The sequence below is a fragment of the Macrotis lagotis genome, chromosome 3, assembly GCF_037893015.1.
Source record: "Macrotis lagotis isolate mMagLag1 chromosome 3, bilby.v1.9.chrom.fasta, whole genome shotgun sequence".
Taxonomy (NCBI): Eukaryota; Metazoa; Chordata; class Mammalia; order Peramelemorphia; family Peramelidae; genus Macrotis; species Macrotis lagotis.
Genome location: NC_133660.1, coordinates 37,988,277 through 38,002,891, shown reverse-complemented (window position 1 = coordinate 38,002,891; position 14,615 = coordinate 37,988,277). Strand labels below are relative to the sequence as shown.

At 37.3% G+C, this 14,615-nt stretch overlaps 1 long non-coding RNA gene across 3 annotated transcripts in view; it reads left to right on the top strand.

Moving 5' to 3' along the window:
* LOC141517482 (uncharacterized) overlaps nt 1-14,615 on the top strand; it is a 72,128-nt gene that overhangs the window by 37,475 nt on the left and 20,038 nt on the right. For all 3 annotated transcript variants that reach the window (XR_012476877.1, XR_012476876.1, XR_012476875.1), the window contains exon 2: nt 13,022-13,087. This is a non-coding gene — a long non-coding RNA (uncharacterized LOC141517482). The remainder of the gene's footprint in view (nt 1-13,021; nt 13,088-14,615) is intronic.

The window sequence follows — 14,615 nt, the reverse complement described above, 5'->3', positions numbered from 1 at the left end:
CTTAAGGAAGAAATATATAGTATGAGATATAACAGAATATAACATAATAAGATAACAGTTTTTTTTAAATCAAAGGTAATAGTCTTCGTTCTTTGTTCAAACTTCTCAATTCTTTCTCTGGATACAGATGGCATTCTCCATTGCAGATACCCCCAAATTGTGCAAGTCCATTAAGGTTGATCATCACCCCCATGTTGCTGTTAGGGTGCACAATGTTCTTCTGGTTTGGCTCATCTCACTCAGCATCAGTTCATGCAAATCCCTCCAGGCTTCCCTGAATTCCCATCCCTCCTGGTTTCTAATAGAACAATAGTGTTCCATGACATACATATACCACAGTTTGTTAAGCCATTCCCCAATTGAAGGACATTTACTTAATTTCCAATTCTTTGCCACCACAAACAGGGCTGCTATGAATATTTTTGTACAGGTGATGTTTTTACCCTTTTTCATCATCTCTACAGGGTATAGACCCAGTAGTGGTATTGCTGGGTCAAAGGGCATGCACATTTTTGTTGCCTTTTGGTCATAATTCCAGATTTCTCCCCAGAAAGGTTGGATGATTTCACAGCACCACCAACAATGTATTAGTGTCTCAGATTTCCCACATCCCCCCCAACATTGATCATTATCCTTTCTGGTCATATTGGCCAGTCTGAGAGGTGTGCATGGCTCCCACTTTGAAGACAATGATTCCAAAGGGTGAAAACATAAATGTAATACATTCTTTCCTTTCTGTATTCTGAACAGATACTAGGAAACTTTGCTATATATACTGTGAGCTCAAAAAGTGTTTGATTTTAAAAGACGTAATTTGAACCCAGTTATAGAATTCCAAACTCAGAAAATTAGGTATGCTACTTATCCTATTGGTTTGTAGTTGTTGATGTGAAAAGTTACTTTATTTCATTGTTTTCCATTTTTTTCAATTTTTAATTTAAAGTTTTGAGGCCCAAATTCTATGCTTCTCCCTTCCCTGGTATGGTAAGCAATCAGATATAGATTATACATGTGTAATTATATTAAAATTTCCATACTAATCATTTTGTACAAGAAGACTTGAATAAAAAAAGTGAAAGAAAGTAAAGAAAAATAGTATGCTTCAATCTATATTCAATCAATATCAGTTTTCTCTCTGGAGGTGGATAGTATGCTTCATCCTTAGTCCTTTGGAATTTTCTTGAATAATTATACACAGTTTTTCATCAAACAATATTGGTGTTATTGTGTATAACATTTTCCTGGTTCTGTACACTTCCTTTTGCATAAATTTTTCCAGGTTTCTCTGAAATCATCTTCTTGTCATTTCTTATAGCTCAAGTATTCTATCACAAATATATACCATGGCATATTTAGCCATTCCCCAATGATGGATATCCCTTTGATTTCCAATTCTTAGCCACCACACAAAAAAGTTGCTATAAATATTTTTGTACAAATAGGTCCTTTTCCCTTTCTTTGGGTATCTTTGAATATAGACCTAGCAGTGGTATCATTGGCTAAAAGAACTCTGTTGGCTAATGCAACAATTTCTGTTGTCTATGTTTCTGACTTGATCAATGACCTGATCTGGCTGACTAGGATTAGAGCTCTTAGAAGCAAGCTGATCTCAATATCAAATGGCTTACTGGGGACAACTGTTCTACGATGCTGGAAATAAACTGATAATCGTAGTATTGGAAATCTCTGATATTAGATCCTTTGGGATAGCTATTTGGGGCAATGGATGGGGTCTGGACCTGAAATTCAGAAGACCTGAGTTCAAATCTGGCCTCAGACACTCAGACACCTTAGTTTCCTCTATTGAAGCAAATGAGATAATATTTGTAAAGTGCTTAGTATAATATTTGACACATATTGTTGTTCAGTTCAGGTTTGGACTCCTCAATTTGGGGTTTTCTTGACAAAAATATTGGAGTGGTTTGCCATTTTCTTCTCCAATTCATTTTATAGATGAGGAAACAGAGGCAAACAAGGTTAAGTGATTTGCCCAAGGTCACACAGCTAGTAAGTGTCTAAGAGTAGATTTGAACTCAGGTCTAACTGACTCCAGGCTCAGTGCTGTAGTCACTGTCCCAATTGTCCATAAAACTGTTCTATAAATGTTAGTTATTATTCTTCTTCTCTCAGAAAGTACTGACACTACTTCCTCCCCCAGCACCCCCTCACAAATCCAATTCACCTTCATATCAAGTTATCACCTCCCTGATGTCATTGTCATTGAGGCAATAGCAATAAAATAGAATTGTCTTCTTGGGGGATGAATCCAAGCCATAATAGGGAGCTGTCTTTGGTTTATCATTTGTGCACAAATGACACTAGAAAATACCATCAACATTTTGATAAGAAATTGAAAGCTATAGGGACACAAGGTGTGTTCATCTTCCTGTTGCCCATTGAAGGTAAGGGATGGAGTGAAAAGAGTTAATTTTGTAAATGAATGATTGGCTAAGAAGGTGGTCTTTGAAATGGGATTGGGGGTGCAGCTAGGTGGTGCAGTCGATAGAGTTCAAATCTGGCCTCAGACACTTAATAATTACCTAGTTGTGTGATCTTGGGCATTGCCTTGCAAAAACCAAAAAAAAAATCATGACTTACAATATAGAACTGACAGACACCTCACCCTGTCCCTTTTCTTCATCTCCTTACCACCGCCCCGCCCCCCCCCCCCCCCCAGGTAGAGTCTACTTAATAGAAGCTGCTGACTCTGCATTGACTGGTGTCTACCAAATCTAATAGAAAGGCCAATGAACTAAAAAGGATGGTAGAAGGAGAAGTTGAAGTGAAACCAATTTAAGGTCAAGAGACTCCTGAAGCAAGCAGACCATCTCCAATAGTTCTGTTTCTTATAAATCAGACCATGGAATGGAAAGATTCTACTGAAGACAAGTGAGAAGGAAGTCTTGCACAACATACCCTCACTAGAATAAACATAACCAATCCTTGGTTGGTTGATACGGTTCTCTTCAACACTGAAGGACTACTGGTAGTAACAGTAAGATGGAGTGATCCCAAAAGAGGAGAAAGAAAAGGAATTGCGCCATCTAGTAATTCACAGTACAGAAAACCTAAGAAAGGTGCTCATAGCTTCAAGTGAAGTCATACAAAAATTCCCAAAGTTTAGGCAACAAATTAGAGGAATTGGTGGTTCTAATGCAAAGTGACAAATTTGACCTAAGTTTAATTGAAATTTGGTAGGATGGGACCTGTGAATAGATGAGGATCTGGATGGGAACAGCTTGTTCAAAGGAAACAGGAACTGGTCCTGAAGTCAGGAAGACCTGCGTTCAAATTCTGTCTTAGAAACTTACTAGCTGTCACTTTTCAGATTGCAGAGAGCCAGACAGACAGAGACAGACAGAGAGAGACAGAGAGAAAGACAGACATGAAGAGAGAGAGGGGGGGGGGGAGAGAAGGGGAGAGAGAGAGAGAGAGAGAAGAAGAGAGAGAGAGAGAGAGAGAGAGAGAGAGAGAGAGAGAGAGAGAGAGAGAGAGAAGAAAGAGATGGGTAAAAGCAGGTGAATGGGCTATCACTGTATACCAAAATACCCTAGTATGAGGAAAAGCAGGACTTAGAAGGTAGAATATGTGGGTGTGGGTCAAAGGAAGGAGAAATCAGACATTTCCTCATTAAAGTAGACAGGACCATGGGACAGAAAGAAGACATCCTCTTGGGGTTTAGGAAACAGTTTGTAAGTCTGATGGAGTGATGGAATAGCTCAGGGATCTGCCTTTAGCCCAACACTTTTATCAATGATGTACAAAGGCATTTTCATTCAAGTTGCAGATGATCCAAAACTGGAAGGGATAGCTCACTCACTGGATGAGAGGCCAGATTACTGTTGGAATGAATCCAAAAGGATGGAATGAAGTCTTATCCTTGAGTACCAACAAAACCAACTCTACAAGTCAAGGCAAGGCAACAAGTGTTTATTCAGTCTCTATTGTTATAGGGTAGGTAGGCAACTCCGTGATGTACTGATTAGGAGTCAAGAACTGGGCCTGGAGTCAAGAAGACTCATCTCTCTGAGTTCAGATTTACTAACTGTGTGACTCTGGGCTAGTCACTTAGCCAGGTTTATGTTTGCCTCAGTTTCCTTATGTGTAAAAGGAGCTGGAGATGGAAATGGTACATCACTCCACAGAAACTCCAAATAGGGTCATTAAAAAGTCAGCCATGACTGAAAAAAAAGACTGAACTAAGCTTCAAATAAAATACGAAGGAGCCTTGAAAGGAAGACAGTTTTTCTGAAAAGGATAGGGCAGTCTGAATACTCTGTAGGCTCAGTGAGAGTCAGCAGTGTGAATTGGGAGGGAAAACATGAATCCAGCAAGGAGTGTTGGGAGGGATATCACAGGGAGGAAATAATCTCACTGTAGTATCACCTCAAGAGTATTGTGTTCAGGGCAGCTAGATGGCACAGTGGGTAGAGCACCGGCCCTGGAGTCAGGAGGACCTGAGTTCAAATTTGACCTCAGACACTTAATAATTGCCTAGCCGTGGGACCTTGGGCAAGCCACTTAACCCCATTGCCTTAAATAAATTTTTTTAAAATAAGGGTATTGTTTTCAATTCAGGGAACCACAATTTAAGGATGATTGATAAAATGAGTACCCAGGATGGAGAAAGGCCTTGAGCTCAAAGATTCATGAAGGTTTGCTGAAGGAACTAAGCTTTTTTATCATCTGGAGAAGTGAACATGATGGATGATAGCTGGGTTCAAGTATTTTAAGAGTTGAATTTGGAGGAGAGTATAGACTTTTTTGTTTGACTCTAATGATGATATAAATAAAAGGGTCTACAGTAGTTCTTTTTTCTTTCCTAACTATATCTGGCACATCTGGTTCTGGGATATTTAATCTTAGGAAGGACAATGGTAAGCTATTTCCTCAATGGAGGAAATGGATATGTTTATCCTGCAGAACAACTTGGGGTTAGGGTGGGGAAGAAAGGATAGACACAAAAACTGTCTTCATGTATTTAAAGGGTTGACATGTTTAAGAGAAATTGTATTTTTTCTTTTTGGTTACAGAGAGCAAAAGCAAGGGACTCTGTGGAAAAAAAACTAGGAAAAAAATGAAATCTGATGTCAGGAAAGGTATCTTGATAATTTGAACTATCCCCAAATAGAATGGACTGCCTTAAAGGTGGAAGATGCTCCTAACTGGAGCTCTTTAAACAGTCTGGTGGTGATTGTTAGAAGTAATATAGATTGAAGTAAATGGTCTCTTCCAATTCTGAAATTTCTTTCCCTTGAAGAGGGAAATAAGGATGGAGACATTCTTCATTTTTAAAACCTTTGTCTGGGTTAACCTTCCTTCTTCTTCCTCCTTTCTTATCTATAGGATATAGTATATGCACTGAGTCTTCATTTTTGTACACAGATGGCCTCTTTAGGTTTATTTCTTTATTTGTATGCAATTTCTGATTAATAGGTATTTCATTTCTGCTTAATAATTTTGGTTGGGGGAAGCTAGGTAGCACAGCCGGGGTTGCTAGGTGGTGCAGTGGATAAAGCATTGGCCCTGGAGTCAGGAGTACCTGGGTTCAAATCTGGCCTCAGACACTTAATAATTACCTAGCTGTGTGGCCTTGGGCAGGTCACTTATCACTACTGCCTTGCAAAAAACCCCCCTAAAAATAATAATAATAATTTTGGTTGGATGAACTTCACGTTCTTCTCTCCCTCTTCCCAAAGCAATACTGCAAATGTATATTAAAAAGTACTTCCTTCCAATGACCCATTTTACAGATAAGGAAAGTGAAATAGAAAGGTTGCCTTCTCTGCCACCAAATGCTATTAGAATGAAGATGCTCATTCCTCACTCTACTATCTTTCCTCTACACCAGACTGAATGTTTCTGAAGAGGTCCCTTTGGCACTCTGGTCCTATGACATCTTATAGAATTCACATGAAAATGTAAATCTAGGTATTGAGAATTAGACTTTTCTTAGCTTCTAGACCCAGAGTGGAGGGTGAAATTTTTCTCCATGAAACTAAACAAAATAAAAAAAAAAAACAACCAAAGAAAAAACAGAATGTCCATTTTGATTGTTTTTTTTAAGTATGCATTTGAATTTTAGTTTTGAAATCTGGAATCCTGGATAGCTATGGTATTTTGCTTCTTTCTTAACTTTTCCCTTTATTCTGTCTCCCAGAGGGGAAAAAAGTTAAAATATTTGCTCAATGAGAAGATGGGGTTAGATGGGGTTGGATATCTCAGTCTCTTATGTGCAGTCAATTGGAGTCTTCGCTAAGTTCCCGCTTGTTTATTCAACAAGAATAAATGTTTTTGAAACTATTTGTTTCCCTAGTTCATTTTTTTCTTTTAGACAGTTTCCTGTTTGAACCAAAGTCCAAGGGAGAGTTGGCTTCTCTCAAAATTGTGCAACAGTATCTCTCTGAAGGCAAAACCTCTGGAATGTTAGTTCATTTTTTAGTAGAAATTCATGAATAATAAGATGAATATCAATGAACCTGGACTTTGAGTTAGGAAATCCTGAGTTCAAAACCTTCCTCAGATACTTTCTATCCATATGACCATGGGAGAATCAATTATATTCAGTTTTCTCATCTCTGAAATGGGGATGATCAGGATTGTATTACCTATGTTCCATTGTTATTGTGAGGCTCAAGTGACATGGTGTAACATTCTTTATGAACTTTATTTAAAGTCTGATATATACTATTATTCCAAGATACTTGCAATGAAATGTATGTGAATTTTTATTTTTGTATATTTATTTTTCAGCATTTGAGAATTAGAAGGGACCTTGTGGCATAATGGAAAGGGTTTTGAAGTTAGAGCAATCCGCAACCTGAGATTCAATTATCTGTTTGGATTATGGCATCACATGAATTTGAACCAAGACCCTTGGATCTTCTTCAGAGAAATTTCTGCCTTATCATGCCATCTCCATCTTTGTACTTCTGAAGTTGATTTTTTGAACCCAGGCATAAGATTTTACATATTTTTCCTCTGTTAAATTTCATTATATTATATTTGGTTCATCATTCTAGTCTGTCAAGATCCTTGTGAATTCTGATTCAGTCATCCATTATATTAGTGATCTCTCCAGTCTTCATATTTGATATCTATTATCTATATTTCTCTCCCAATCACTGTTTAAAGATGGTTAAACAGCACAGAAACCTAGGGCACCTCCCTAAAAGTTTCTCTTCCTGTTTCTATGGTACCCATTCTACATATTTAATCATGCAAAACATATTTCCATATTAAGCATACACATATTTTTCCATAGCCAGAAATAACCTAATTTTTAGGTGTTTTTTTTTTTTTTTTGCAAGGCAATGGGGTTAAGTGGCTTGCCCAAGGCCACACAGCTAGGCAATTATTAAGTGTCTGAGACCAGATTTGAAATCAGATCCTCCTGACTCCAGGGCCAGTGCTCTATCCACTATGCCACCTAGCCACCCGAAATAACCTATTTTAAAAAATTAAATTCTTTTCCAATGATCCATTTTAAATTAATCCAATGATAGTTTTAAATTAAATTCTTTTTCTCCAATGATCTTTTTCCAATCCTCAAACCCTGTCCCCAACAAAATAGAAAAATCAAATCCCAGTATCAAATACACAAGCAAACAAAACAAGCATTCTGGTCCAAAAATATATAACTCATTCTATATACTAAGCTCAACATCTCTCTGTCAAGATGGGATAGCAGGCTTTAGAACTCTGCTATCATTCTTGTTCATTTTGTTTATTAGAGTTGTTAAAGTCTTTCAAAATTGTTTGTTTTTACAAAGTTTTAATAGAATAATTGTTCTCTTCTCTTTGCTCCTTTATTCTACATCAGTTCATACATCCTAAGTTCCTTTGAATTTATCCCCTTCATAATTTCTAATGACATTCTATTATATTCATATACTATAATTTGTTTACGCATTTGCCAATTAATGAGAACCCCACCTTGCAGTTTTGTTTTTTGATTGGAAAAGATATATTATAATATTTTTGTACATATAGGATCTTTTTCTCTTTCTATGATCTCTTTGAGAACAGAGGTATAGTAATGATATCATTAGATCAAAAGTAAATTCAGGGGGTGGCTAGGTGCTGCAATGGATAGAGCATCAGTCCTGGAGTCAGGAGTACCTGAGTTCAAATCTGGACTCAGACACTTAATAATTGCCTAGCTATGTGGCCTTGGACAAACAACTTCACCCCATTGCCTTGCAATAACTAAAAAATAAAAAATAAAAAAAATTCAGCATTTTGTAACTTTGGAGGCATCATTCCAAGGATGATTTCCTGAATGGCTGAACCAATTCACAGTTCCACCAATGGTGCATAATTGTGACTTAATCACAGACCTTCCAATATTTGTCATTTTATTTTTTTGTCAAATTTTCCAATTTTATGGAGTGTGAGGTACAACCTCAGAGTTGCTATAATTTGTCTTTCCCTAATGTGATTTGGAGAATTTTTTTTAACTGTCTATAATTAGTTTCTGGGTTTCTTCCCTTGATTTCTTCCTAACCATCAACTCATGAGATTATTTATCATAAGTGTCAATAAAATTTTGATAACTCTATTAAAAAGAAAAAAAATCTTTGTTTGGACTTTTGCCTTGATTAATGATAATGATAATAACTCAAAAAAGAGAATTAAATGGAATTTATTAAAAATGCTAGGTAGTATCATGTTGGCACACTGATCACTGGAGATAAGCAAGTGATTCAAGATGGAGCCAGTTTTTATTGATAACTTCCATAATGAAATTAAAAATTATTCAGCTAGGTCTATACCAGCAGAATTAGAAGGGCCACTGTGTTTCAGCTCCTCCCCAATTTTCACATCATAAGGAAATGAGGTTATAAATAAGGGGAATGGGTTTCTTTGAGCTGGCTAAAAGATGGGGGAATGATCTGCTAAATTCTGGATAGCAGGTAATACAAAAATTGCAGACGAGCAACACCTTCCCCAATAGAGGTTGCTCAACACTGATTAATAAGCCAGACAGAGACAATGGAGTCACTATATAAATTTCAATAATTTGTTAGATTCATTTTTAATACTATATCTAAATTATCTTGGTAAACTTTTCCAGGAAATAAGATTAGTCTTTTTTGATAAAATAATGTTGGTTGTTTGTTATCTCTCTCTCTCTCTCTCTCCTCTCTCTCTGACTGTCTTGCTGGGTCTCTGTCTCTGTTTCTCTGTCATTCTCTCTGTCTCTCTCTCTCTGTCTCTGTCTCTCTCTCTCTCTCCCTCTCCCTCTCCCTCTCCTTCTCCCTTCCTCTGTCTCTCTGTCTCTCCCTTCTCTCTCTGCCTCTCTCTGCCTCCTTTTCTCATCTCTCTTTCTCATTTCTTTAAGAACACCTTTTAAAATGCTGCCAGGAATTGAAGTCAAACTCATTGGTTTACAGTCTACAAAGTACATTTTTTTTCCCTTTGGGGGAAGAAATTGGTCTACCAAAAGTCTTTTTTATTGCAGTTGATCATACCCACTTTTGATGGTGTAACATGAAAATATTCCATTTAGACTCAGGAGATGGAGTCTCTCAGCTCTGGCGATCATTAAGACTTCTGCTCTCCCTGGAATGTTAGGAGAACCTAGCATCATAATGGATGCTAAAAGCTTTGTAAGCCAGAGGGAATAAGGAATAGATCGAGGTAGGAGGAATATCTGAGGGAAACTGAAGGAGAATCAGAGATTTTAGGATTGTAGAGTTGGTAGGGACCTTCAGAGTCTGGTCATACCATCCTATGGCAGCAGGGTTCAAGGGGGTAAGGAAAGAATGGCAGAATCACCCCCCTTGGATTTTGCAGTGAGTTGTATGCCAGGAAAGAGAGATTAGCACAAGGACCCAAAGTTCAAATATGATCTGTATTGTCTGGTGGCCAACTAAAGGTCCACAGTCAGTGGACAGGAAACAGTAACCAAAAACTTGAGGATGCTCTCAAGTGTGTAGCTAGATATACTTCTAGAAGCAGTTTCACCAAATCCCTTGCTCCTAGGACTGAGTCCTTAGTCTCAGTCTCCTTGTTATATACTCCTCAAAAATGTATAGATAACTAGATCATTATCAGTATTATCTAAGTATTTATTGTTAAATTTATTTCCCCAAACCATATTTGAACAAGTCATAAGGGTAGCAAATTAATTTTCTTATGGTATTTTTGGTCCGATATGATCAGTTTGGGCAACTAAGTATCTCAGTGGATAGAGAACTGGGCCTCGAATCAATAGTACCTGAATTTAAATCTGTCCTCAGACATTTATTAGCTGTGTGATCATGGGCAAGTCACTTGACCCTGTTTGCCTCAGTTTCCTCATCTGTAAAATGAGATGGAGAAGAAAATGGCTAACCACTCCAGTATCTCTGCCTAGATAAACCCAAATGCAGTCAAGAAGAGTTGGACATAATTGAAAAAATTCAACAATATTGTTTTCTAATTTATTAGAATGATCTGATGTATTACTTGGTCTAGCTAATGGTCAGCATTCCTCCCTACAAACTTACATTCTTTGTGACAATTTTAATCTCTATAAAGTAGGGTTCAGAGGATGGTTTATGACATAAATCTCAATGGAACACATTTAAGTTGTTCTGAGGGACCTTCCCTCCATGGATTAGCTTGTTTATCATATGTAAGTTTTGTTTATGGGTAGTCATTTGCATGTTGTTTGAGAGCATGGACTATCTTTTTGTCTCTCTTTATAGTTCCAGCACTTAGGGAACACATAGTAGGTTTTAGATAAATGTTGATTAATTGACTGGTAGCCTTGTGAAAACATTATGTGACCTTTGACTAGTCTGATAACACTACTCACCCTGGTCCAAAGGTCACAGTTTGTTCCTGTTGCTTTGATTCCTCTGTCTCCAGACAGAATGAATGGTTCTGGTATAGCAGTTAGTCTGGAGGGAAAAACTAATCTTGAGTGTAATGCCCATATTAGGATGTGAGTTTTATAGTCTCCAACATGTGGCTTACCTACACAAAATGGCTCCAGGGGACTGGAAGAGCAGCTGTACTCCAGACCAATGGCCCTCTGGACACCAATGTATTCTAGACAGAAGTGACAAATGCAACAGAGTGGATGGATTTTATGGGTTTGGAGGAAATTGGAGTCAGATGTAACTGAAGGACTGAACAACAAAACAGGAAATGAATGTCAAGTTATTTAAAAGAGTGAATGCTATTAAACCTTTGGGGGAAACTACACAACTTATTCTCCAAAAAAGACAACCAAGGAAATATCAGTACCTTCAACTTCTCTATTTTTCTATCATTAGGAAAATTTGTTTCAAGTTGTCTCCCACACATATTGAAGGTGTTTCATCTCACAACATGTGAGACTCAAACACGTATACTATGATAATCTGTCTCAAGGTGAGATTGTTGGACACCCTGGCCGACACCAAAATCTCAAAATAAAGAAACATTTTCCCCACCTCTCCAGGCCAGTGGAGAGATGTCAAAACATCCTATTGGTTTCTAATAGAACAATAGTGTTCCATCACATACATATACCACAGTTTGTTAAGCCATTCCCTCATTGATAGACATTCAATCAATTTCCAATTCTTTGACACCACAAACAGGGCTGCTCTGAATATTTTTGTACAAGTGATGTTTTTACCCTTTTTCACTATCTCTTCAGGGTATAGACCCAGTAGTGGTATTGCTGGATCAAAGGGTATGCACATTTTTGTTGCCTTTTGTCTACCCTCCCTTTTAATCCCCTTTTTTGTTTTTTATTATTATTATCTTGATTGTGATTATTGCCTCTTTAGTACTAATCCCCCTATTAACTTACCTCTTCCCTATTTTCACTGGTTTCCCAGTTGAGTTTGATGTATTTCCACACAGAAGAATGCACATGTGTGTGTGCATGCATGCATATGTGTGTATGTTCCCACGTTACTTCCTTTTTCCATTTCAGTTAACAGTGGTCCTCTGTTCCTATCACTCCCTCTGATAGATTTACTCTTCTAGTCACCAAAACCAAATATGAGATAACAAGTGAGTTCTACCCCCTTCTTCCTCCTTTCTACAGTAAAGTTCTCCTTTGACCTTTTTTCCCTCTTTTCAACTCCTAAAATGCTCAGAGCAGAACCAGTACATTCCCAAGTCCCCCATTTTTCTTATTTAACTCTCTGAAGAGAGTATTAAAGTCCTAAAGGGGCAATTGCTTCTTTTTTCCCCATTAGGATGTTTGCACTACATCATCATAAAACCCCTTTGATTGCTTAAATATATTTACCTTTCTGGGTTTCCCTAGCCTTTGGTTTTGTACTTCAAAGTTCCACCTCAGCTCTGATCTTTTCATCAGAAATGCTTGAACATCATCTTTTCCATTCAATATGCATTTCTCCACCTCCCTTTAGGATTATACTGTTTTGCAGGGTAAGTTGTTCTTGGTTGTAAGCTCAGATCTTTTGCCTTTTGGAATATTAGAATTTAGTATCCCTTCTTGTCTGTCAGGTTTTATGTGATTCTGACTGACTTTGGGATGTGGCTCCAAGCTGTTATCCAGAATAACTGGACCAATTCATAGTTCCACCAATAGCTCAACAATATGCTTCTTTTTCCTATGGTCTTCTGCAACTCTGGTCATTTTCAATTTTTGTCATCTTTCCTAATTTAATACATATAAAGTACAACCTCAGAGTTGTTTCTCATGTGTCTTTCTCTACTAAGTCCTTACCCTCTCATTTCTCAGTCCTTACTTGATGATTCAGAAAATGCCCTGATACATATGGTCAGGACTAGTCCACTGCCTAAAATGGGACAGGGAAGTTGCCTCTTTTAGTGGTATGTAAGTTCCTTATTTAAAACTCCATAAAAAATAACAGCTAATATCAACATAGCTCTCTAAGGATGGCTAAACAACATCCCTGGGAAATAGGTGCTATTATTCTATCTATTTTACAGAATGAGGAACTGAGGCGGACAGAGGTTAAGATGCCCAAGTCACTAATGGTTTAGTGTCTAGGGTGACAGGGTGTCTGAGGTTATATTTGACCACAGATCTTCCTCTTTCCAGGTCCTTGGGCATTTCACACTGAATATCTCTGGAGTGTTGGATTGGAGTGTTGATGCAGCTGTTCACGTGAGCCCCTAGAATATCTATGGAGCAGGGGATAGTGGGGGGGGGGGGTTGAAAGGTGCTATTCCTCACTGGCATCTACTCTTCTCCCTTGACTATAATCTTCATGCTGATGTCTCTCTTTGGGAACCGTTCCTTCCCCTTTTCCCTCAATAATAATTTTTACATGGTGGTTAATAGCTTGAATTTCCCCATTTGAGATTGCCATATCCTTTTATCATTCTATTTATATATGTATATATGTAATATGCAATATATAATATATAATTATACATTTATATTATATAAACATATATATTATATAAGATATTATATATATTTATATATATATACACTATCTTAGATATTAGTTTTTTATTAGAAAAACTTGCTGCAAAAGGTTTTATTTCTCAGATAATGGTTTCCCTTCAACCTTTTGTCCCAATTCTTACCTAGTCCTTAGTCAATGAATGAGTGTTGCTGCAGACAAGCTGTGATCTAGCCAAGGTCATCTATTGCATCTTAAACCATTGGCAGTCATTTTTTTTAGGTTTTTGCAAGGCAAATGGGGTTAAGTGGCTTGCCCAAGATCACACAGCTAGGTAATTATTAAGCATCTGAGACCGGATTTGAACCCAGGTACTCCTGACTCCAAGGCCGGTGCTTTATCCACTACACCACCTAGCCTCCCTATTGCCAGTCATTTCGACTTTTGTTTTGCCACTAGACTTAAATGACTATGGAGGGGAGGGTGAGGCTGATGACTTTCCACAGCTCTCCCTCACTTCAGTTCCATGGGGTCATTGCTCTTCTTGGAAGACAAAGGATGAACAATAACCAGTCATACAACAGAGTTCTTAGTCTTTCTTTCTATCCTTTTATTACTCACTTCATGATCCATCTTCTGAAGCTGCAATTTGTTTTACTTATATTTAATCTTTCTCTGAATATACCCTTTCTTTTATTTTGTTTCTATCTCATTTTTTAAATTTTGAACTTCAAAAACATCAAATAGAATTAGCAGTTCTATATGCAATGCAAAACAGAAGATGAGGCTTATACATGAAATTGCAAAACCTTGTTAGGAAGATAATTCTTTTCTTTTCTTTTTTGAGTTGGTTTATACTTTTTTTTTCCACTTCAATTTTATTTTATTTTTTCATTTCAAGTTTCCTCCTGTCCCCTCCTCTGTTGTGTTCACCTTCTTAGAATTTAAGAAAAATAAAATTTATAATAATTTTATAGAGTCATGCAAAACAAATTTTCCCATTAGCCATGTTCAAAAAAAGCAAAATAAGGAGAGGAAGAGAAAGAAAGAGAAGAAAATATATTTCAATCTACACTTTGAGTCCATCAGCTCTCTGTCTGGAGATAGATTTTATATTTCATCATCAAGGTGTAGACCCTTATCACTACTTGCCTTGTTTATTGCAATAGCCTTCTGGTGAGGTCTGGATGGTTCATCTCTCTCTCTCCATTCCAACCTCCACTCAGTCACTATGTGATTTTTCTAAAATTCCAATCTGATCATGACATCCCCCTATGCAATAAA